The sequence below is a fragment of the Lissotriton vulgaris genome, chromosome 10 (assembly GCF_964263255.1).
Source record: "Lissotriton vulgaris chromosome 10, aLisVul1.2, whole genome shotgun sequence".
NCBI classification, from domain to species: Eukaryota; Metazoa; Chordata; class Amphibia; order Caudata; family Salamandridae; genus Lissotriton; species Lissotriton vulgaris.
Genome location: NC_141698.1, coordinates 466,587,402 through 466,610,497, shown reverse-complemented (window position 1 = coordinate 466,610,497; position 23,096 = coordinate 466,587,402). Strand labels below are relative to the sequence as shown.

General features: G+C 45.1%; 1 protein-coding gene across 1 annotated transcript in view; it reads right to left on the bottom strand.

Moving 5' to 3' along the window:
- UBN1 (ubinuclein 1) overlaps positions 1 to 14,692 on the bottom strand; it is a 753,548-nt gene extending 738,856 nt beyond the window's left edge. Inside the window, exon 1 of the mRNA XM_086941332.1 lies at positions 14,551 to 14,692. The gene's annotated coding sequence lies outside the window, so the exon portion shown is untranslated. The remainder of the gene's footprint in view (positions 1 to 14,550) is intronic.
- Between the last annotated feature and the right edge of the window lie 8,404 nt (positions 14,693 to 23,096).

The following is a 23,096-nucleotide window of genomic DNA, read 5'->3' as shown; positions in this document are numbered from 1 at the left end:
ATATGATATTTCTTTGCCAAATATCGAATAAAGCATATTTTGAACCTTTGAACCTTTGAATATCGGTAGCAGTTAGTCTCTTTTTTACAAATTTAGATCCTTTGGTGTTTATTCTCAGTTGGTGATACTTGTGTAACTTGAGTTTCCTCACAAATGCGTGCAGATCGATCCTCATTTGTGTATATTCGCTTTTGTTGTTGGGGCAGAAGCTTAAGCCCCTGCTAAGTAAGTTCTTCTCTGATTCCGTTAACTTCTTCTTCGATAGGTTAACTACCGTGAGGTCGTCTGTGTGGGTGGTGGTTATTTTTTGTTGATTTTTCTTCTGTTCCTCCATTTCTGGGCCCTTCCTCTTTCTGCCTCCACCTGCCCTCCTTGTTCTCCTCCTGCTTCATTTTCCGGAGGCTTGTTCTTGCCGCCTCGTAACCATGACTGGTGGATTACTGTGCACTCGTTGGGAAAAGGAGGAGGGATGGGGGTCTGTCCTCTTTGTTTCCCGGCTGTCGTTCTTTTTCTTTGTTCCTCCACCGCCTCGCTGTCGGTGACTTCTGATTCCGATGTGTTCACTGGCGATACTGCGCCTTGGGCTCTTTTTCGATCAACTTCTCTTCTGGGTGCGTCGTACTTTTTGGCGAATGTTAATATTCTGCCAGAGAGGTAGTCGTTTTCGTCTCTCGCGTATTTCTCTTGTTTACGAGTTTTGATTTTTTCTTCGCATTTGTTCAAACAAATTTTAAGTTGATCTTTCAGAGTTGCCAGTTTCTCCGGGTTTTCTTCCTTTAGCAGTTCTTCCTCCAATGTCTGTATTTCCGCTAAGGTCTTTTCGCGGTCACTCCACGCGTATCTCACTAGTTTTGCCAGTGTACCTTCACAGTACTGTGCGGTGTGTTCAGCCCACTCGGTTAAGAGCTGAGGGTCCGGGTTTTCGTAGGAGGGAATGGTATACACTCTTAGACCCCTTGGTACCCTTTTGTCGTCTATATAACTCTGGAGGCTTGTAGCCTCCCACCACTTCCAAATTTCTCTTTCATAGAGTCTCTCAAGTTTCACCAAAAGTTCGTTAAGTTTTGTTTTGGGCTGTGGGGGAGCTGTACTTGCACTAGCACTTGCTGTTAAAGTCTCTTGTTTTTTAAACATTCCTTTCGCTGCATCCCTGCGCGTATTCTCGCAGTACATATCCTCACATGGATTACACTTGTTACTTTGTGAGAGTTGGTGTGAGCACCAAATTGGTTAACCACTGTCGCCCTGCTGCTAATGCACCGCCGCCCGTTTAGATCCGGGCTCGCGCTCTCACCGTGAGGTTAGCGTTTTCTGCGTCTGCCTTCCGGTCTCCAACAGCTCGCCTCCTTCCTCAGGTTCGTGTTTCTTGTTTTTCGAGCGCTTCGGTTTTGCAGTGGTGCCCGTCTTTAAATCCACGCTCCCTGTCCCACTGGAAAATCAGGGCACTCGCGGGCGGGTGCGGTATGCGGTAATGGGTGCCCGCAATAACACTCTGCTCGGATTCAGAACTCGTTTATCCAAAGAACCGCACTCGTGGAACCAAAGTTTTTTGCAGTGCTCACACCATCAAGTTTTATTCACAAAGTTTTAACAGACGCGTTTCAGCATTACGCCTTCATCAGTGTCAGTTACATTGTGCGAGTTAGCCTGGGATATAGCTACAGACAATCATAGACATGGTTGACGGACTACATTTCTGTCTGGGTCGCGCCATCTTGGAACATGTAAATACATATTAGCATTCTGGTGCGTTTATTACCACATTGGAAAACTAGATGAATATTGCCGTGTATATATATATTGAAAACAAAGTGCCTTGAAGCAATGAGAAGGCACTCGACAGCATTCTTACAATTTGATGCTACCTGCCTTCTTTCTCCAAAGTTAATTAGTCATCGCCAACGCGTTTCAAGGTCACAAGCCCCTTCTTCACAGGCTGCTGCAGAAAACACATCAAAAGCTCACATCCATTTAAATTTCCGGCTTTATTTCTTTTTCTTTCAATTCCGCCTACAGTGGCCGAATGCTCAGTGCACAGTCCCTTGGTACATGCTGGGACAACGAGGCCGTGATGTGAGAATACATTTTTTCACTTATAGTAAGTTCAATGTGCATTCTTCATTGTGCGCACTTTTAAATCCTTTAGTAGGTATCGGAGTTTTCAGGCAGGTTAATTACGCATATGGAATGCTGTGCTGTTCTGGTACCGATTTAGGGGTGTGCACCCCTAAAGCTGTCGGGCTTTTTGATGATATATATATATATATATATATCTCCCTCCAACAAAGAAAGAAGCAGAAGCCCAGAGGAGAAACTTGTCGAAGAGGCTTTATTTTCTCAGTGCAAATCCAGTGGCGGCGAATGCATTTCGGCTTCCGCCTTCCTCAGCGCCCATCACCAGAATAACAGCCACGGTGAGAGTGTGTTTCCTGCCTCCTTTGATGCTGTGAGCACGGGTCCGCTCCTCCCCCCTGCAAATGGAGCTCACCTGTTGCAGATCGTGTAAGTACTCCGAACTACCAGAGAGCCCAGGTATGTCAGCAATCCGGGTTGGTGGAAATTGGGGGAGAGAGTAGATTGATGTGACCCTCTGTCACGGGACCCACAAGGAGCAAGACGCGGTGAAACACCAGTCTGTTCTGAGATCATGCAGCCCCTCCTCGAGTCCCCTCGTACTATCACAGCCGCTGCCTCCAAAATGTCTAAAATGCGGGAGCTATATGCACAGTGCAGATTGCCACAGGGAGAGGTATGTACCTCAACCGCGTCTGTCCTCATGAAAGCAGGGGCAGGTCCGGACCCATTCCATTCCTGGAAGAACAAAGTGAGCCGTGAGGCGTGCCAGTTGACAGTCCAGACGCACAACGTGACAGGGGCTTCTGTAACACGCTGCTGGCAAGCGCGAAAATATGAACAGGAACCTCCCTCCAACAAAGAAAGAAGCAGAAGCCCAGAGGAGAAACTTGTCGAAGAGGCTTTATTTTCTCAGTGCAAATCCAGTGGCGGCGAATGCATTTCGGCTTCCGCCTTCCTCAGCGCCCATCACCAGAATAACAGCCACGGTGAGAGTGTGTGTCCTGCCTTCTTTGATGCTGTGAGCACGGGTCCGCTCCTCCCCCCTGCAAATGGAGCTCACCTGTTGCAGATCGTGTAAGTACTCCGAACTACAACTCCCAGAGAGCCCAGGTATGTCAGCAATCCGGGTTGGTGGAAATTGGGGGAGAGAGTAGATTGATGTGACCCTCTGTCACGGGACCCACAAGGAGCAAGACGCGTTGAAACACCAGTCTGTTCTGAGATCATGCAGCCCCTCCTCGAGTCACCTCGTACTATCACAGCCGCTGCCTCCAAAATGTCCAAAATGCGGGGGCTATATGCACAGTGCAGATTGCCACAGGGAGAGGTATGTACCTCAACCGCGTCTGTCCTCATGAAAGCAGGGGCGGGTCCGGACCCATTCCATTCCTGGAAGAACAAAGTGAGCTGTGAGGTGTGCCAGTTGACAGTCCAGACCCACGACGTGACAGGGGCTTCTGTAACACGCTGCTGGCAAGCGCGAAAATATGAACAGGAACCTCCCTCCAACAAAGAAAGAAGCAGAAGCCCAGAGGAGAAACTTGTCGAAGAGGCTTTATTTTGTCAGTGCAAATCTAGTGGCGGCGAATGCATTTCGGCTTCCGCCTTCCTCAGCGCCCATCACCAGAATACCAGCCACGGTGAGAGTGTGTGTCCTGCCTCCTTTGATGCTGTGAGCACGGGTCCGCTCCTCCCCCCTGCAAATGGAGCTCACCTGTTGCAGATCGTGTAAGTACTCCGAACTACAACTCCCAGAGAGCCCAGATATGTCAGCAATCCGGGTTGGTGGAAATTGGGGGAGAGAGTAGATTGATGTGACCCTCTGTCACGGGACCCACAAGGAGCAAGACGCTGTGAAACACCAGTCTGTTCTGAGATCATGCAGCCCCTCCTCGAGTCCCCTCGTACTATCACAGCCGCTGCCTCCAAAATGTCCAAAATGCGGGGGCTATATGCACAGTGCAGATTGCCACAGGGAGAGGTATGTACCTCAACCGCGTCTGTCCTCATGAAAGCAGGGGCAGGTCCGGACCCATTCCATTCCTGGAAGAACAAAGTGAGCCGTGAGGCGTGCCAGTTGACAGTCCAGACGCACAACGTGACAGGGGCTTCTGTAACACGCTGCTGGCAAGCGCGAAAATATGAACAGGAACCTCCCTCCAACAAAGAAAGAAGCAGAAGCCCAGAGGAGAAACTTGTCGAAGAGGCTTTATTTTCTCAGTGCAAATCCAGTGGCGGCGAATGCATTTCGGCTTCCGCCTTCCTCAGCGCCCATCACCAGAATAACAGCCACGGTGAGAGTGTGTGTCCTGCCTTCTTTGATGCTGTGAGCACGGGTCCGCTCCTCCCCCCTGCAAATGGAGCTCACCTGTTGCAGATCGTGTAAGTACTCCGAACTACAACTCCCAGAGAGCCCAGGTATGTCAGCAATCCGGGTTGGTGGAAATTGGGGGAGAGAGTAGATTGATGTGACCCTCTGTCACGGGACCCACAAGGAGCAAGACGCGTTGAAACACCAGTCTGTTCTGAGATCATGCAGCCCCTCCTCGAGTCACCTCGTACTATCACAGCCGCTGCCTCCAAAATGTCCAAAATGCGGGGGCTATATGCACAGTGCAGATTGCCACAGGGAGAGGTATGTACCTCAACCGCGTCTGTCCTCATGAAAGCAGGGGCGGGTCCGGACCCATTCCATTCCTGGAAGAACAAAGTGAGCTGTGAGGTGTGCCAGTTGACAGTCCAGACCCACGACGTGACAGGGGCTTCTGTAACACGCTGCTGGCAAGCGCGAAAATATGAACAGGAACCTCCCTCCAACAAAGAAAGAAGCAGAAGCCCAGAGGAGAAACTTGTCGAAGAGGCTTTATTTTGTCAGTGCAAATCTAGTGGCGGCGAATGCATTTCGGCTTCCGCCTTCCTCAGCGCCCATCACCAGAATACCAGCCACGGTGAGAGTGTGTGTCCTGCCTCCTTTGATGCTGTGAGCACGGGTCCGCTCCTCCCCCCTGCAAATGGAGCTCACCTGTTGCAGATCGTGTAAGTACTCCGAACTACAACTCCCAGAGAGCCCAGATATGTCAGCAATCCGGGTTGGTGGAAATTGGGGGAGAGAGTAGATTGATGTGACCCTCTGTCACGGGACCCACAAGGATCAAGACGCTGTGAAACACCAGTCTGTTCTGAGATCATGCAGCCCCTCCTCGAGTCCCCTCGTACTATCACAGCCGCTGCCTCCAAAATGTCCAAAATGCGGGGGCTATATGCACAGTGCAGATTGCCACAGGGAGAGGTATGTACCTCAACCGCGTCTGTCCTCATGAAAGCAGGGGCGGGGCCGGACCCATTCCATTCCTGGAAGAACAAAGTGAGCCGTGAGGCGTGCCAGTTGACAGTCCAGACCCACGACGTGACAGGGGTTCTGTAACACGCTGCTGGCAAGCGCGAAAATATGAACAGGAACCTCCCTCCAACAAAGAAAGAAGCAGAAGCCCAGAGGAGAAACTTGTCGAAGAGGCTTTATTTTCTCAGTGCAAATCCAGTGGCGGCGAATGCATTTCGGCTTCCGCCTTCCTCAGCGCCCATCACCAGAATAACAGCCACGGTGAGAGTGTGTGTCCTGCCTCCTTTGATGCTGTGAGCACGGGTCCGCTCCTCCCCCCTGCAAATGGAGCTCACCTGTTGCAGATCGTGTAAGTACTCCGAACTACAACTCCCAGAGAGCCCAGGTATGTCAGCAATCCGGGTTGGTGGAAATTGAGGGAAAGAGAGTAGATTGATGTGACCCTCTGTCACGGGACCCACAAGGAGCAAGACGCGGTGAAACACCAGTCTGTTCTGAGATCATGCAGCCCCTCCTCGAGTCCCCTCGTACTATCACAGCCGCTGCCTCCAAAATGTCCAAAATGCGGGGGCTATATGCACAGTGCAGATTGCCACAGGGAGAGGTATGTACCTCAACCGCGTCTGCCCTCATGAAAGCAGGGGCGGGTCCGGACCCATTCCATTCCTGGAAGAACAAAGTGAGCCGTGAGGCGTGCCAGTTGACAGTCCAGACCCACGACGTGACAGGGGCTTCTGTAACACGCTGCTGGCAAGCGCGAAAATATGAACAGGAACCTCCCTCCAACAAAGAAAGAAGCAGAAGCCCAGAGGAGAAACTTGTCGAAGAGGCTTTATTTTCTCAGTGCAAATCCAGTGGCGGCGAATGCATTTCGGCTTCCGCCTTCCTATATATATATACGACGCAGTCAACACTGGCAGCGTCACAACATTTATTTTATCCACATGCTAGTAGTATTAGTTTTTGTATACTGAATGAACCAGCGTAGATCAGTACTAAGCCACCAGTAATTCCTGAAGAAAAAAAAATTATGATTTTTACCTTTGTATATTCCTCAATACGTTTACTATAAAAAATACGATTTAATTACATTTTATTTTGAACTTCGATCATTGCACATTTGTATAATACGTATCGTACAATAAACCACATTCCAGAAACCAGTAAATAGCATAAAAAGTCACTTTATTAGGACAGTTTTGTAGTTGGGTAAATTGATTCAAATACAGTTACACCATAGTATCAACAACGCTAACACATCAAATTCCTGACAAATCCCCTCCCTTAAACAACTCCCTAAAGTGTACAACCCGTTCTCCAACCAACTCCGCTGAATCCGAAATCTGATTCTTTCTTTTTTTATCCCCTTGCCTTGCCTTTGCCACTCTCACACCCTATCAAGCATCACCAAGTGAAACCTCTGTGTCCTGCTCCAAAGCCTCAAACTTTTCTCCCCCCACCTGTGCTCCCACTCCCACCTAGAAGTGAATATGCCCATACCTGACCCTCCATTCACCCAAACTAATGCCACCCAGGATAATCCTGAAGGGTGTTTTACTGCGTCACACTCAGCAACTCTTATGCAAAAAGTTCCTACTAAATAACACCTGTGCACCAAACTTTTTCCCTCCACAATTTTCCCACTAACTCCCTTAACTCAATCATGTAATAAGCATTGCTGAACTGAGACAAATGAGCACCATCATCCCGAAACAAGAACATACCTTCATGTTAACTGATATACAAAAACCTCTCATGGCTCTGTTCAATTTCCTCTATATTTTGTCAATAGCTGCTTGTTTTAGCACTCCTCTCCAATGGTTTTTGGCACAAATTCCGTCCGAATTTTACTGGTCCCTGAAAACGTTCTTTTTCAGTTGCAAATCTTCTTTCATTTGTTTTAACTGTATTAAACCTGAGACCTAGATAAAATCATTCTCTTCCAAAGTATTAACAACATATAAGGACAGCCCCTTGTTGTCTTCGGTTTTAGATTCCAAATGAATTTCCAGATTCATGCCCTCATATAGGTACAATTTGCATTGCCCTTATATAGGCATAGAAATCCAGTCCTTATTTAGGCATAGCCCATGCTACCAAAATACAGGCATGGCTACTTCCACCTTCAAGGTATAAATATACCTTCACTTGCTATGGCAAAGCACGGTGTAGTTCGGTGCAGTTCGACTACCTACTTGCACGCTCGCTACAGCAAGTGCCGAAGGAAGCCAACTCTCCAGTTGACGCACTGACCAGGAGCTGTCATCCTCCTGCTGAGAATCCAGTTCCAGTGTTTCTGACTCCCCTTGCGGGGTGTTGGGAAATCGAGTCCTGAGAAAGAGATACCAACCTCTCTCATTCTAAGGTATGGAGCTGATTAGAACCTAGATAAACCTTTGGCAATTCTTGGCAGAACTAAAACTTATGCTAAGGCAACATCTACTTCTTACTTCGTACTAGACCTAAGTTAGGTACATTGGGGTAGGCGTATTTTTGAAGCACCAGTTGAGTATTTTAGCCTGTGTTATTTATGTATGTATTTTTATATATGTCATAGCAACAGACAATGCTATTACAATATAATTTTATATTACTGTTTACGCTGTACGCATTATACTTCGCATTCTGTCTAACGATTGTAGCAGTTCACCTCTCTTGCATGAGAAAGAAGACTGTTCAATAAACCCTTTTTATGGAAACGCCCTTCTCTCTATTTCTGTGCAAAACTCTGTATAAACGCAGCATGCACGATTGACTGAGTGAAACAGTTATCTATTGTTTCCACGACTCTGAAGATATTTGTTCCAGTCCTAGGGGAAACAAAGTTGTCATGTTTATGCAGTTGTCAGAGACTAATCATAATCCCTTCTTGTTTACTCGAGAAAGTTTCTACTGACCTCTGAGTTAGCTGGCACACACAATTAAGTTTAGTATACTCGATAGAGACATATTGACCTTAGTCCTATGTCAAATCTATAGTGTATAATATTCCAATGCGCAGAGCCTATTGGAAATATAGGAACTACACTACACCCTCTTAGGCAGTAGGTTCACTATGAAGAGCAATAAACTGCCCCAATGCATACCACTTCTTCCCCCACTTCTTCCCCATCATGTCACCTTGTGTCTGCTACAATGTAGTCTAAGACTTTGTCTATAGATTTGCCGATCTGCATAATTAGCTGTCCAACGCGCAAAAGTATATCCTACTATCCATGTTACCATCTTACTCCTTTTTATTTTAAAGATTCTTTATTGTTCAGTTCAAAGCATGTTTATACAACCAGAAATTAAATCATCGATGCAGACATAATTTATATGACCAAAAAGGACAACATAAAAAAATATTACATGAATATCTAGGAGGTTAGATGTTTTCACAGCGATTTGTCCATATGGTGCAACATAGGCCCCCACATTTTAGCCCCCAGTTTTTTTCCTCATTGATTTAATGCTATAGAACCTATATTCCAAATTAAATACATTATAAAACTTTGTGCGCCACATTTCAAACGAAGGTGCTTCCAGCCTAAGCCACACAGTAGTAATACATAGTCGTGCAACTGCCATAAACATAAGGTATCTAAATGAGTAACATGTCTGAGTAGGTTGTGTGCCTTCACCCACTCCTGTCAACATCACTTCTCTAGAAATAGTCACATGTACCCCCGTAATATGAGTCAAAAACTGCAATATGTCTTCTCGAAACTGATCTAAGCCTATACAATCAAAAAAAGTATGTACAATATCAGCATTATTCATCTGACACCGAAAACATTTCCCATCGTGGGGTCCCCCCCACTTCTGCATTTTAACAGGGGTATGATATAAGTTAAACAACGTTTTATAGTGTTGTGTGCGCAAATTCGCTGTCAACAGAATTTTCGCTACCATTTCAATTGATTGTTGCACATATGTGCTTGTAGTCCCAAATCTTTCGCTCCACTTCGCATCATGTCTCTCTATATCATCCGGCAGGGTCTCAATCAAAATACCATATAATGTCTCAATCCTGGCTCTTTTTTTAACAGCCTCTATTACCGTATAAGATGTCACCACTAAGTGTCTTTGATGTTTAGTTAAGTAATTACGGATTTGTAAAAATGTAAATAAATCATGTTTGGCTAAATTATACTGTTCAGCCAATTCGGTAAATGAGGCCATTATCCCATCCTTGTACAAATCTCCTAGCTGTTGCACCCCCTGCCAGAAACCGGTCCTAGGATGCTTGATTTCGGTCCAGGAAATACATGGCTTGGCAGTTCGGGCTGGACTGTTCCCATGAGGCACAGGGTCAAGGCTGATTTGCATATGGCCATGTCTGAACTGGGGTGGTGTGGAGTGTAAAAAAACGATGGATTTAGGCCCAGATCTCTGTACTGGGGTGAATGTATGACATTGTTCTGCATTCTGTCCATCAACGGTTGTTTTTGCATTTGTCACTCCAAGTGGGATGGGTATGCTCAGACGTGAGTCCCATGCTCTCCACACCACTGGAGTCAAGCTATCCTGGCTGAAGACGGCTGATAGCCAGAAACCGGTCCTAGGATGCTTGATTCCGGTCCAGGAAAGACATGGCTTGGCAGTTCGGGCTGGACTGTTCCCATGAGGCACAGGGTCAAGGCTGATTTGCATATGGCCATGTCTGAACTGGGGTGGTGTGGAGTGCAAACAAACGATGGATTTAGGCCCAGATCTCTGTACTGGGGTGAATGTATGACATTGTTCTGCATTCTGTCCATCAACTGTTGTTTTTGCACCCACTGCTCACACCATCTAGCCATCCTTGCATCCCAAAAAATAACAGGAAATAATTCTGTGGCATTTAAGAGTGTATAGTAATTTATGCGACCTAGCGATCTCAATTTACGCATTGTCTTCCAGGATTTATATGCTGTATAATATATTTTGAACCATGTTCTCTTAAAATAGCTGGGTTAAAAAAACCTGAATAAAGCCTTGCTGACAGAAGCCTCCATCAACATTTGATATATGTTAGGTACTTCCGCCTGCTGTATTTATGCTCCTGTCACTAGATACTGCATGCTTTGGAGGAAACAAGCTAAATAATAAAATGAAAAATTTGGCAGTGCCCACCCCCCCCGTTCTAATGGTAGCGTCATATATCTTGAAGCCCTGCGAGGTTTTTTTGGGCCCCAAATAAACTTATCAGCGAGGGTTTGTAACTGTAGCAATTGAAAACGTGTTAGTTCTAGTAGAACAGTCCTAAAATAAGACATTGCCTTAGGGAGTATGCACATTTTGAGCACGTTGCACCTCCCTACCATTGACAAATGTAAGCAATCAATCCGTTCCAATTGTTGCCGTGCCAAAGATACTATATCTCCCCAATTAACATCCACAACCTCTTGAAGCACCATCCTAATCCTAATGCCCAAATATCGAACTGCCTGCGTAACCCGCGCTTCTCCTGGAACAGACCTTCTGTGCAGACTAAATGGGTTTTAGATACATTCAATTTGTACCCAGCAACTTCACCATATCTCTGAGTAAGGTTCTCAATTTCCCTTACAGCCTGCTCTGGGTCGCACGTCACTATTGCAATGTCATCAGCATAAGCAAGGACACACACTTGGTGTTGCCCAAGTGTCACTGACTGTATTCCATTAGTTGTTTCCAACAGAGTTAACAATGGATTAATATAGATGGCAAAAAGGAGGGGTGAACATGGACACCCCTGTCTTGTTCCCTGAGTGATATTTACATAAGATGACTCACTGCCCATAGTGCATATTTTAGCCCGAGGTCTTTTATACATTGTTTATATGGATGTTATATAACAGGGTCCAAACCCATCCTTAACATAACAGCCCAAAGGAACGGCCATGAATCACGATCAAACGCTTTTTTCGGCGTTAATAGGATTATGCCCATGGGCTTTTGCTGTGCACTTGCATAGTCTATAGTTGCAATCACCCTTTGTATATGATTAACCGTACTACGTCCTGGTATAAAACCATGTTGATACTTGGATACTAACGGAGATATAACTTTGGCCATTCTAGTTGCTAAAATCTTTGAGTACACCTTGCCGTCCGCATTTATTAATGATATGGGTCTATATGACCCAGGAAGCCTCACCTGCTTATCTTTCTTTTTAAAAACCACAATATTAGCATTGTCCAGAGAAGGTAAGGGTTTCCTACCTGAGCCTCTAAAAAATTAGCCAACATATTGTCTTTGAGAATAGAGAACAGTATCCGGTAGATCTCCAGCGGGAGTTTGTCTGGTCCAGCCGCTTTCCCTAAAGCCAATAACCCCAGCGCTTCCTCCAGCTCTGTTATTAGGGTTTCCAACGCCTCTAGCTCTTCCTGTGCGAGCCCAGTCACCTCCAATACCTGCAAAAACTGTTCTATATTAGCCTGCTGAAGAAGAAGAAGGAGGACCCCACGCAGTGTTATAAGGGACCGGGGGGGAAAAACAGTGTTGAAAAAATGACAAAGTCCCAAATCAGAGGACAAAGTAAAATCTGTCCTATTTTAGTGTTGGTACTATGAGTTATCTCCTAACTTGACATGTCGACAAATCAACGGGAAAAGCAAAGGTACAATCGAATGTGTTTGATTATCGATCTATATCAGTTCCACATTATATTATCACGGACAAACATAGGTTGTGACAGATTCACAAAATAATTTTTTGCATAAATAAAAACAAGAAAAGAATCACAGACGCGGCGTTTCGGCTTTCTTTTGTACACCTTCCTCAGGACTGATTCTATTATCAAAGGAGTACCCTCAATTTCCTTTTGATCTCATTTTCTGTTTATTTATATGTTTATCTGTATATAATCCTGCCGGGTTAAAACTGCCAGAAGGAGCCACCGTTTGTATGAAGGTTATCGGTCAATTTCTCCCATAAGGCCTAGGGGATCGATCTTTAAAGTCGGAGATCTCTTTCAATTAGATCTGCGTCTCGCAGTGGGACGATCAACACACTTGGGGTTCGCCTCACAGGGTTGTCGTGCACTTCGTAAATTATTACGGCCTCCCTGCTCCTGTCATCTGGCAGCCTTTCCTCGTCTCAGTCAACCGGCAAAAAATTATTTTATTGAGATGCACATTACAAATGTTTTAATGATGATTTTATATGAATTGTGAATTGTAAATTGTTTATGTGGAATAAAATTTTAATAACATCGTTACCAAACATACATTGTTATAAGTCTTATTTTAATTTATATTCTTGTTGTTAGCACTGTACCGAATCTGTCACAACCTATGTTTGTCCGTGATAATATAATGTGGAACTGATATAGATCGATAATCAAACACATTCGATTGTACCTTTGCTTTTCCCGTTGATTTGTCGACATGCCAAGTTAGGAGATAACTCATAGTACCAACACTAAAATAGGACAGATTTTACTTTGTCCTCTGATTTGGGACTTTGTCATTTTTTCAACACTATATTAGCCTGCTGCACAACATCTTGTTTATAGAGCTCTTTATAAAAAGAATAAAACACCTTCAATATCCCTTCCCTAGTCTCTACAACACCCCCTTTCCCATCTTCTAAAATAGAGATTCTCTTGGCAGCTTGCTTCCCCCGCAGCCTTTGAGCTAAACAGCGACCAGTCGTCTCCCCATATTCATACCTTTCCTCTTTGTAGGTTTTATACTGAGCTGCTATTTCCTGACACCATATCCCATTAATCTGCGCTTTACAGCAGGCCGTCTTAGTTTGTGCAGCCTTCGGATCTACCTTGTCTCTAACTGTTTGTATAAGTTCTTCTTCTGCTACCCTTAAATCTGCTAAAAAGCCCCGCATTTGCTCCTTCCCATCCTTTGCTTTTTCCATCCATAACTAAATGTCTCCCCCCTAAATCCAGCTTTCAGAGCGTCCCAGACCATTGGTAATGTAGCTGAGCCTCTCTTACTCTCCAAAAACGATTTTGCCCAGACTTTAATATGAATAATATAATCAGGATCGCATAATAAATTCTTATTAAAAGTAAAAGATCTGTTTTCCTTTGCGGAACTAAGGCTGATAAGATCAACTAGCACAGGTCCGTGATCCGATGTAATGCGTGGCCATACTTGCATCTTAGCACCAACCGTAAATAACCGGGGTAAAAACACATAGTCTAGCCGAACAAATGTATTATATGGGTACGAATAAAACGTATACTCTGGATCCCCCTGGTTCGCTACTGCCCACCCATCTACTAAGCCATGGTTCTGCAACAGCTGTTGTAAAGCCCTATACACCATCTTACTCCTTGTGAGACCGTTCATACAACCTATAGAAAAAGAAGAAATGCTGTGTAAGACCATAAAATTGGCAAATCAACTGTCGACTATGTCCTATTTCCTTACATATGGCTCACAGCATTTTGATTACCACCTCCCTATACGTCTTACCTGGCCCCAATTCCAATCCAAGTTTGCTGTTTCCATAGGAGCTCCAACTTTTGAACCATTATGTCCAATAACTGCCTAGCTCTAACCTAAATTTAGTTAAAGCCATTCTCATCACGGACAACAAATAAGATGCCGTAACCCTTCCCCCACATGTATTTTTTTTTATTCAGTCTCTGCCTAAGCCATTCAGTAAATCTTTCCCATTCTCTCGGACATGCCTCTGCTCTTCTTCCTTTGTTTAGCCATAGCAATTTTTCCCTGCCTAGCTGATCTGTCTTTGAACTTCGTAACAAATCCGCAGTTTTCCGCCATACAAGCAAACTGCATAATGGCATACTCCAGCTCTCACCTTGGAACCTATTAATCCAGAAATCCTAAAGCCACCAAAAACATTCACAACATGCAAAATCTGTAAAGAGTAACTTCAAACAAATTATAACAGCACTCTGGTAATATTTCCAAGAATCTCTGCAACAAATCAAATGTCACTGGTTCTCTCAACTTAGCAATTGAACTACACTCCCTAGTCTAACCAGCCAAACTCCTCTGTACCTACTCACCTTCTGCCGGATCATAGCCCCAGTATAACTTTCCATAAAATGACACACTTGCTAGTTTACTAGCTATTTTAGTTAGAGATAAGCCTCTGTCTATTAGTTGCGGTACAAAACATATCACCCTAAGTTCTATATTCTCATGCTCATTATTATTCCAAATCTGTTCAAATGAAACAAACCTCTAAACTCCTACCTGTCATGCATGCTCCTTGTGGAATTTGCTACTGGCTTTTAAACTGGTTCAATAACACTTATTCTCCCCATGCCCAAATGTCTTGTGGTAACTGTGTCTTCATGTCTTCAGCTCCAGGTGTCAGCATTTAGAATATTTGTCACTATGAAGAAGAAAAAGCATCTGCTATATATTTTTCACACCTGGCATATGCTTTGCCCAAAACACAATGTTTAGATGCAAACATAGTAGCATAAATTGTCTCAGCAACCATAAAACCCTATGGTCACATGCTTTGTTTGTTCACCAACTCCACAACTGTTGTATTATCTACATTAAGGGCCTAATTATGATGCAGTCGGAAACGGTTGGAGCCGTTATGACCGCATCATAATATGCCCGTCGGATTCCTTTCCGACCGACCCATTATGATGGAGTCGGTCAGAAAGGAATGAGACCAGTCATTCCGACTCGCTTCGACGAGCTTAGAGAGCCAACCGCAAGTCGGAATGCGGCCCCTAATCTCAAAGGCGGCTCTTTCTGCCAGAGGGATTACAATGTCAGGTTCAGACAGCCTTTCTGTGTTGGCCTTTCCAACACAGAAAGGCTGTCGGAACTCGACTTGGGGGACCCAGTAGTGCCCCCTTTGGTGTGCAGCCTCCGGTTGGAGGCCGCCACTGTTGATCCCTGCACCTTGTGGCAGGCACCTTGAGGTGCTTGCCATGGGGTGCAAGGATGAATTGCACCTTGCATTTTCCAATGAGAGAATACATTCTGGCCGGAATGCATGCTTCCATTGTAAAGTATAGGAGTGCAACCAAACAGTGTTCGGTCGCATCCTAATTAGTCAGTGGGGACCACTGACCGAGTGTTGGTCGGTCCCCTGACCGAGACAATGTCAGGACATCATAATAAGGCCCTAAATATCACTGATATGTTTGATAATCCTTTGCCCCAAACAACTAAAGCTACTACTAAGGGAAAGAACTCCAAAAAGGTAATGCTATTGTCTTGTCCTATCCAATGCTCCGGCCATTTCTCAGCACTCCACTTTCCATCCCAAAGAAGGCCAAAACCAGGTGCCACTGAGCTGTTAGGAACAATATGAACTTGCCAAATTGTGTTGTCATTCAGAAAAAACAAAGATGCTATGTGAAATTTTCCAAAAACATCCTCCAAATGAGAGAATCAGTTCTTATTAATATGGACATTCTGGTGCGGTAAAGTTGCCCCTAAGTTTGCCGCCCCCAGTCTTCTGCAAAATGTTAGACTTCTTCTCAGTACTCTACATGTAAAATTTGGAGAGCCAAGAGCTTGTGTACCCGTCGCAGTTCCAGTCGCCTCATGTCAATTACTTCATCCAGAAAATCTCTTCATTTTACTGCTTTGGTCTGTGGCATCCTTGCCTCCAATTCTTGTGGGTCATGTTTAATGCCTAAAATTGTCAGCACAGTAATTGGGCTTTCTGTTTTCTCTGGATCTAAAGGTACACCTAACTCAAATTGCATGTCTTCAAAGTGTTGTAAAGCTCTCTTACACTCACCTGTATCTTTTTACCAATAAATCATCGAAATAATGTGAAATATTAGGAAAAAAACACTGCAAAAAGGTACTAACAATCTCAAATAGTAAACAAGATATTGCAAAGCCCATAGGCAGAACTCTAGCTACGTAAATTGCCCCTTCATACTGCATGCCTGAGAGGTAAAAATAAGCCGCATTAACTGGCAATAGTCTGTATGCAGAGTCCCTACATCAGCCCGATTTCCACTCTTTTTTACTAGATTCAAAGCATTATCCACAGATGAATTCTCTACCCTTGTGTCTTCAGGTGAAATGAAATGACGATTCTCCAATTATCATGCGGAGAGAATCTTCATTTTATTAAAGGCAAACGGAGGCTAACATTATGCATATACTTTTATTTGCTGCCCAAACATGCAGCCCTTTAAAGAACATTAATACATCATTAACAAGTAGAATGTTCATGAACATGTATAACAATCAAGATTCTCTCTGCATAATAATAGGAGAATGCCCTGCCTCTAATTCTCCTAGACTGGCTCCCAAGCCTGTGTTGCTTGCATCAGACTCTATTATAAAGTCCGGTACATTCCCGAAAAATGGCCTGCCGTTCCATGCACCGAGGTTGTTTAACCACCATGTCAGATCCTCTCGTGCACCAGGTGAAAGGGGAATAGTGTCTTCGTACCATAGACCTTTCCTTAGACCAAAGGTCTTCAGTCTCTGTAAACCTCTGTAGTGTAGTGGGCCACAAGATATGGGCTGGGTGGAAGATGAAAGGAGTCCCAAAACCCTTGAAAGGTCTCTGATTAGTACTGTGTCCTTGGATAAGAACAACTGCCATCTTTCTTTATTTTTACCACTTTCTTGTGAGGTACAATCAGGTGGGATAGGACAGAGTCTACCTGAAAACCTAGGAATTCTATCTTGAGTTGGAGTCAGAACTGACTTCTCCGTATTTAAAACGGAACCCAGACTTTCCAGGAGATTCCTAGCCATAAGTAAATGATTTTGTAAGTCTAGCTTGTCCTGTGACATGATGAGTAGGTCGTCTAGGTAAATAATTAACTTCACTCCCCTCTCCTTGAGATGAGCGACCACTGGACGAAGTACTTTCGTGAAACACCAAGGGGCTGAGGACAGCCCGAAAGGGCGGCAAAGAAATTGGTAAAGTATGCCCCTTCATCTGAAGCGGAGATATTTTTGTCCGTCCTTGTCCATGGGGATGGTGAAGTAGGCGTCTTTGAGGTCTAGTTTTACTAGCCAATCTCCTGACTGTAGGATGTCCCTTAGCCCATTTGCCGTGGGTGTAATTCCCCCGCGGCGTCGCGATGCTCGTGACGAGCCCAGCTCATCATGAGTCACAGTGGAGCTGTGCTCATGACGAGCTGGGCTCATCACGACCCCGCCTACTGATTAATTCTCCAGCACAGGCAGGGAATCAATCGCGTGTGGGAGGGCCGCGGCGTCATGACGAGCCCAGCTCCTCATGAGCACAGCTCCACTGTGACTCATGACGAGCTGGGCTCGTCATGAGCATGGAAGGGGTTCACAGGTGAATACCGTCCATTCGGAAATGCATGTATGTTAAAAATCTGTTCAGGTATCTCAAAATTATGACTGGACTCCAACCCTTGTCCTTTTTCTTTACCAGAAATATTGGACTTACAAAACATTGTGTAGTGTCCCGTTTGCCCACTGTTGCTAGAGCACCCTTGCTTAACATTTGAGTTACCTCTATGTCTATAAGAGACATATTCTCTTCTTCTACATGTAATTCCATCAATTCCCTAACTTGATGTGGTGTTCACCAAACATCTATTATGAAGCCTGTAACTGTTTCTAGACCCAGGGGTGAAGAGTGATCAATTTCCAATTCTGGGTAAAGAGTTTTAGTCTGCTCCCCACTTTTAGTATCAGTGAAGAAAAAGAGGTGTACACCTTGATAATCTTGAGTGGAGGCTCTTGCTCCTCCTCCGCAGTATTCTGGCTGATGGAATTGGGACCTGAAGGATCCACGGCTGGCAGGTTGCCCCCTTCTGTCAGCCTTTCCAAAAAGTGGACGTAAGGCAAAGACTCTACACATGTTGTATTGAGCTTTGCTGAAGGCAGGAAAGGTTGAAACGTATATGCCCAAAGTTATTATAAAGTTGTCACCAAAAAGAAAATCGTTAGTAGGATTAGTGTCTTCCTTGAAAGCAAGATCTGCTAACTTCGGGTTAATTCTCATCATTGGACGGCCTTACATCTCTCGATTATGAGGTTTGCATTTGCGTTGCCTAGCATGCATTAGGCCTTTTGCACCCAACCTCTTAGTAAGTCAATGTTCACAGGAATATTTTTACCCCTGGCATCTTTGGTCATGTCCAGGATGCGTGTTAGGGGCCCTAGGATATCCAAGAGCTTATCCTGAGACTGTCTCAGGCACCTCTCTATGCCTTTCCTAGGGTCTTTGCCAGGGGTGGTGCGTCCATTGGGGCGTGAGGGCGTAGCCCCCCCGCCCGCAGCCGCCCGCAGCTCCCTCGGCGTTAAGTAAACTGAATCAGTTCAGTTTACTTAAAGTAATAGTTCAAAGTAAAGACGAGCCGAGCAGAACTGACATTCCAATCATGTCAGTCAGCATGACATCACATCGCCCACCCCCTTCAGAGTCTGAAGGAGGTGGGCGGGGTGGCGTCATGTTGACTGACATGATGATGTCATGTCACCAGGGCAAGCAACACAAGTGCTCATGAGTGGGGAAGGAGGGTGAATTTTCTACCCGTGCCCACTCATGCGCACTTGCGTTTCCACTTTTTGCGCATGCCGATTAGGAGCCCTTCGGGCTCCTAATGGGCGTGCTGCGGGCGAAGAGAAACCTGTGCCCCAAGCCAATCCTGGCGCGGCAGCAGCGCCAGGATTGGCTGCGAGGGGCTGCCAGTCCCCATTCGTGACGTGAGGTACCAAGGGGTCGGGGAGCAGAGGTGGCGTGGACCCGGACCACGGTGACTGAGCCAGAGGTAAGTTTTGTTTTTTTATATTTAATAATATTTAATTCCTCCCCTTCCACGCGACATCACCCACCCACCCCAGCCGCGACTGTATTTGTGCAATATATCTCTCTGACTCTGATGCCTCCCGAGTCTCTCTTTCTCTCTTTTCCGTGTCCTCCCCGCCGTTTTCATCTGTCCGCCTCTCCTGCATTGTTGTCACTCCTCAAGCAAGGCTTTTCGACCCGGGGCTCTGGTTGTGTCATGGGCTGAGTCAGCCCCTCCATCCATTCCTCACCCTCCTCTTGTTGGCTAAACAATATCCACAGTAGCCATGGTGTGTAATCCTTAAACAAAGGAAGCAGAGGTGGGGACGGGGGAGTAGGAGCTGGACTAATATGGTCAGGAAAAGCAGTACCCAAGTGCCTGAAGAGAAGGGAGGATACGCTGACCTACTGAGGGCCGGGAGGAGGAGGGGGGACAGAAACTGCTGAAACTCAAGACGCCTGCAAATGAGACAAGAAGGTGGTGAGTGTTTGTCTAGGATCACACAGCTCGGTCGTGATGGGAAGCGAGAATCACAATTAATTGGGTCTCCTGGTTCCGAGGTCAATACGAGGGCTATACTCAGTTACCTCACGTCACTACTCCACACCTCAGTAGCTGTTCTCCATTAGACCCCCTATCTGTCTCCTGGAGTAGAGCCGTCCTCTCCGGGACCCTGGCATTCACCAGCGCTAGCGGTGGGTTCCTAAAAGAATCTCTGAGACCGACCCCGTGTAAGATTTTTCACTAATTAAGCCCTGGTTGTTGTGTACGGCCATTTGTGGGAAGGTGCATGTTGTAACGGTCTATCCATGAGTGACCTGTACTGAACGGTGCATGCTGAGGCCTGGCTATGAGATTGCTGTTTTTCATCGTGTGTTGCACCGAGCATTTTGGGATGGTTGAGAAGGGCTGCCCCTTCCTGTAAGCTAAGGCATGGCTGTCTGATAGATAGGTGTGTTTGCAATTACTGATTAACCGAGACGTTGTTGTAAGGCTTGGGAAAAGTGTGTGGTGGTTAGCCAGGGCACTACTTTCTAAGAGGCCCCCTTTTCTTAAGTATTGTGCTCAGCCTTGCAAGTTGGAGGACCGTTGTGTGATGTCACACTATCAAATAGGTGATTGTTTGCTCAAATCACTTTCTTTTGTAGGCTCCTTGAGGCTGAATACTTTTAATAATATAATGGACGGATGCGCAAAGCTCTAGTCTGGGAAACAGTAAACCTCTCATTTTGAATGTATGATGTCTCGTTTGTTGCCTCCACGGGCCTCCGCCAGCGCTACAGCCTGCACAGCCACATTATTATTTATTGTTATCTGTGCCCCTGGAACGGCAAGTTCTTCCTCTTTCTTTCCTCTCTCCATGACTCAGTCTCTATCCCTCTCTGGCTTCCCTTCCTCCCTCCTTCCTTGCATGTCTCTTCTTTATCTTATTTCCTTCCTCCATGTCTCTACCATTCTCTTCCTTCACTCTAATGCCTGTACCTCACGCTTTTCTTTTCTCCCTCCATTCCTCTCTCTCTCCATTTCTTTCTTCCCCCACATGTCTCTTCCCCATGCTTCAATACTCTCTTATTTCGTGCCTCGTATCTTGCTTTCTGTTTCCTTTATTACCCCTCCTTTCTCTCTTATCCACTTCCTACCAGCTCCACTTCCTCCTTTCATCGCTTGTTCCTGTACTCCTGTGTACAAGACAAGGCTGCTAGCACCCTTGTCTGAGTTCATGCAGTTCACCGGGACTCTGAGTTCAGGCATTGGAACGAAACAAATGTCTAGATGATCATATTTCTTAATCTCCTGAACAAGGCGTAAAACATCACCCTGTGACACAGTACTACTCGTCAGCATTAGTCCGGACTTCCAGTGGGTTTGCAGCAGAGCACTGTTATCTCAAGTCCAATGTAAAGTTCTCTAATTACCGAATGGAGCAGCTTTGTCGTTATCATAAAATGCCTTTATTAACATCACAACATAAGAAGAAAATGCCAGACAGGTGCACTGCAGACAGTAGACAGACAAGACAAACGTGTGGGCAGGTAAACTAATTACAAACCTTGCTTGTTGCATTTCAAAATTTGCACACTACAGTAACTAAACAATTATAATTCTTTAAAATATGGAATATTTTTCATGTGTTTTAATATTTCAAGTCTACACAATCACTATTGCTTCATAGACCGTCTTGCTTCAGCAAATTTGCTTTGAAATGCATGATTTTCACAGTCTTTTTTTCAAATTTTCTTGGGGGAAACCCCCCACTCCCGAAGCTCACTTATGATAGTTGTGCTCACTCGCGACAACCTTTTCGCCCCACCACTTTCAAATGTCACCAGCCACCACTGGTCTTTGCCATATTTAAAAAGGAAATGTATAGTCTCGGGATCCAAATTAGGTGTTATACACACTTTGTCCTCTGTAGAGAGTCTTGGACACTCACTCCTAAGGAGGTTATGTGTGTCCTTGTCAATGTTTTTTTTGACCCATACACTTAAAAAGTGGGAGACATGTTATAGTGGCCACCAGTCTGCGCTGCATGGATGCTTAATAGTTGTGGGGTTAAACACCTCTTCCCCAAAGGGATACTTAATTCCCTGGGAAGTAGAGGGTTGGTCAATATCATCATCCAGGTCATCTAGATCGAATTTATCCGGTGGGTCAAAGATAAACTCGTCTACCTAGTTATCAGCTGATGACATAGTATTTTCAACATCTATTGTACCATTAACGTCACTCATTCTTATTGCGCCGCCATGGGCTACCTTTCTCTGTGCTCCGTAAAAGTGCCCATTCTCTCTTGTGCTGCAGCGAGCACCTGAATCTATTGTAGTGCAAGGGCTACCAGAAAAAAATTTTGTTCAAGAGCTTAGATAGGTGTTTGCTTTTATGATCAACTTTTTCCCTTTTTTAGGAAGAGAGCTTGAGGGTAAATCCTCATCAGATAGTGAGAAATAATTGTCCTCAGAGGGAGATCCTCTCTTTCTTTTAGACAAAGAGGCATCTACTGCCTCTTTGAAGGAGGTTTTGAGTTCCTCCTGTAAATACTTTCTAATATTGTCCCCCAGAATGCCTGATTCTCCCTGGTTCTGGAAGTTATTCATCTCCATTAGGCTGAAAAATAATGTATGACAATTCAAATGGGAGTTAATAGGCTAGTAGACAGCTTTAAATATATGTTAAGGGTAAAGAACCCTTGAAATTAAGCTTTGGCTAAAAACTGTGTATCTCTGTTGCATGCTTAAAAAGTATACCAGAAACGGGCACTAGGTGGTGCCAGAATGTCAAAAATGCTTAAATTCAGCCTAAATGTGAATGCGATCGTCATTGTAGCAGTCCTTCTCCTGCGCAGCCCTTAGTCTGTTTGGAGCTGTAACTATGGCTACGCTGGAGGAGAAGGATACCGGCAGAGAGGAAGGACTTCCTCGTGTGAGGTCACAGCACTCTGCCTTGCCAGTTCAGTGAGCTTACTTGATAGCCACTGCCATGGGGATCGAGCTTGAACTTTTAAGTTGTTTTTTTTAATTAAAATTGATACATAGGAAGCGAGTTGAGGCGTCTAAAGTTTGCGCCTCACCTCGGGAGTGTACATTGTAATTTTATGTCGAACCCAATTCCAGCACTATTGTTTAGAACATTATGAAGGCAAGGATCCTTTATAAACAAGCATTTGCAATGCAATAGGTCTCGCATTCACACGATTTTGAGCAATTGGCATTGAAAATGACAATGCCTTCTATTTATGTTTTGGGTTTTAAATACAAGGCATTGTTATTTACAATACTAATAGCTTAAAAATGCAATGAAGCGCAGATGAAAGCACCTCAGAATACTGAACAGACAGCAACTTTACCTCAAAGCAGACATTGTTTGGCTAAGTCTAGATCAGCGTTTGACTTCCAAAAAATGATGCATCTTTAAAAAGCAGGAACATCCACATTAACCATGAGAAGGAAGCATACTTAAGGGAGCATGAGGGAGAGGGGAGACCTCAGGGTGGAGGTGAAGAGGACTGGGAAATAGAGGCGAGAGCGG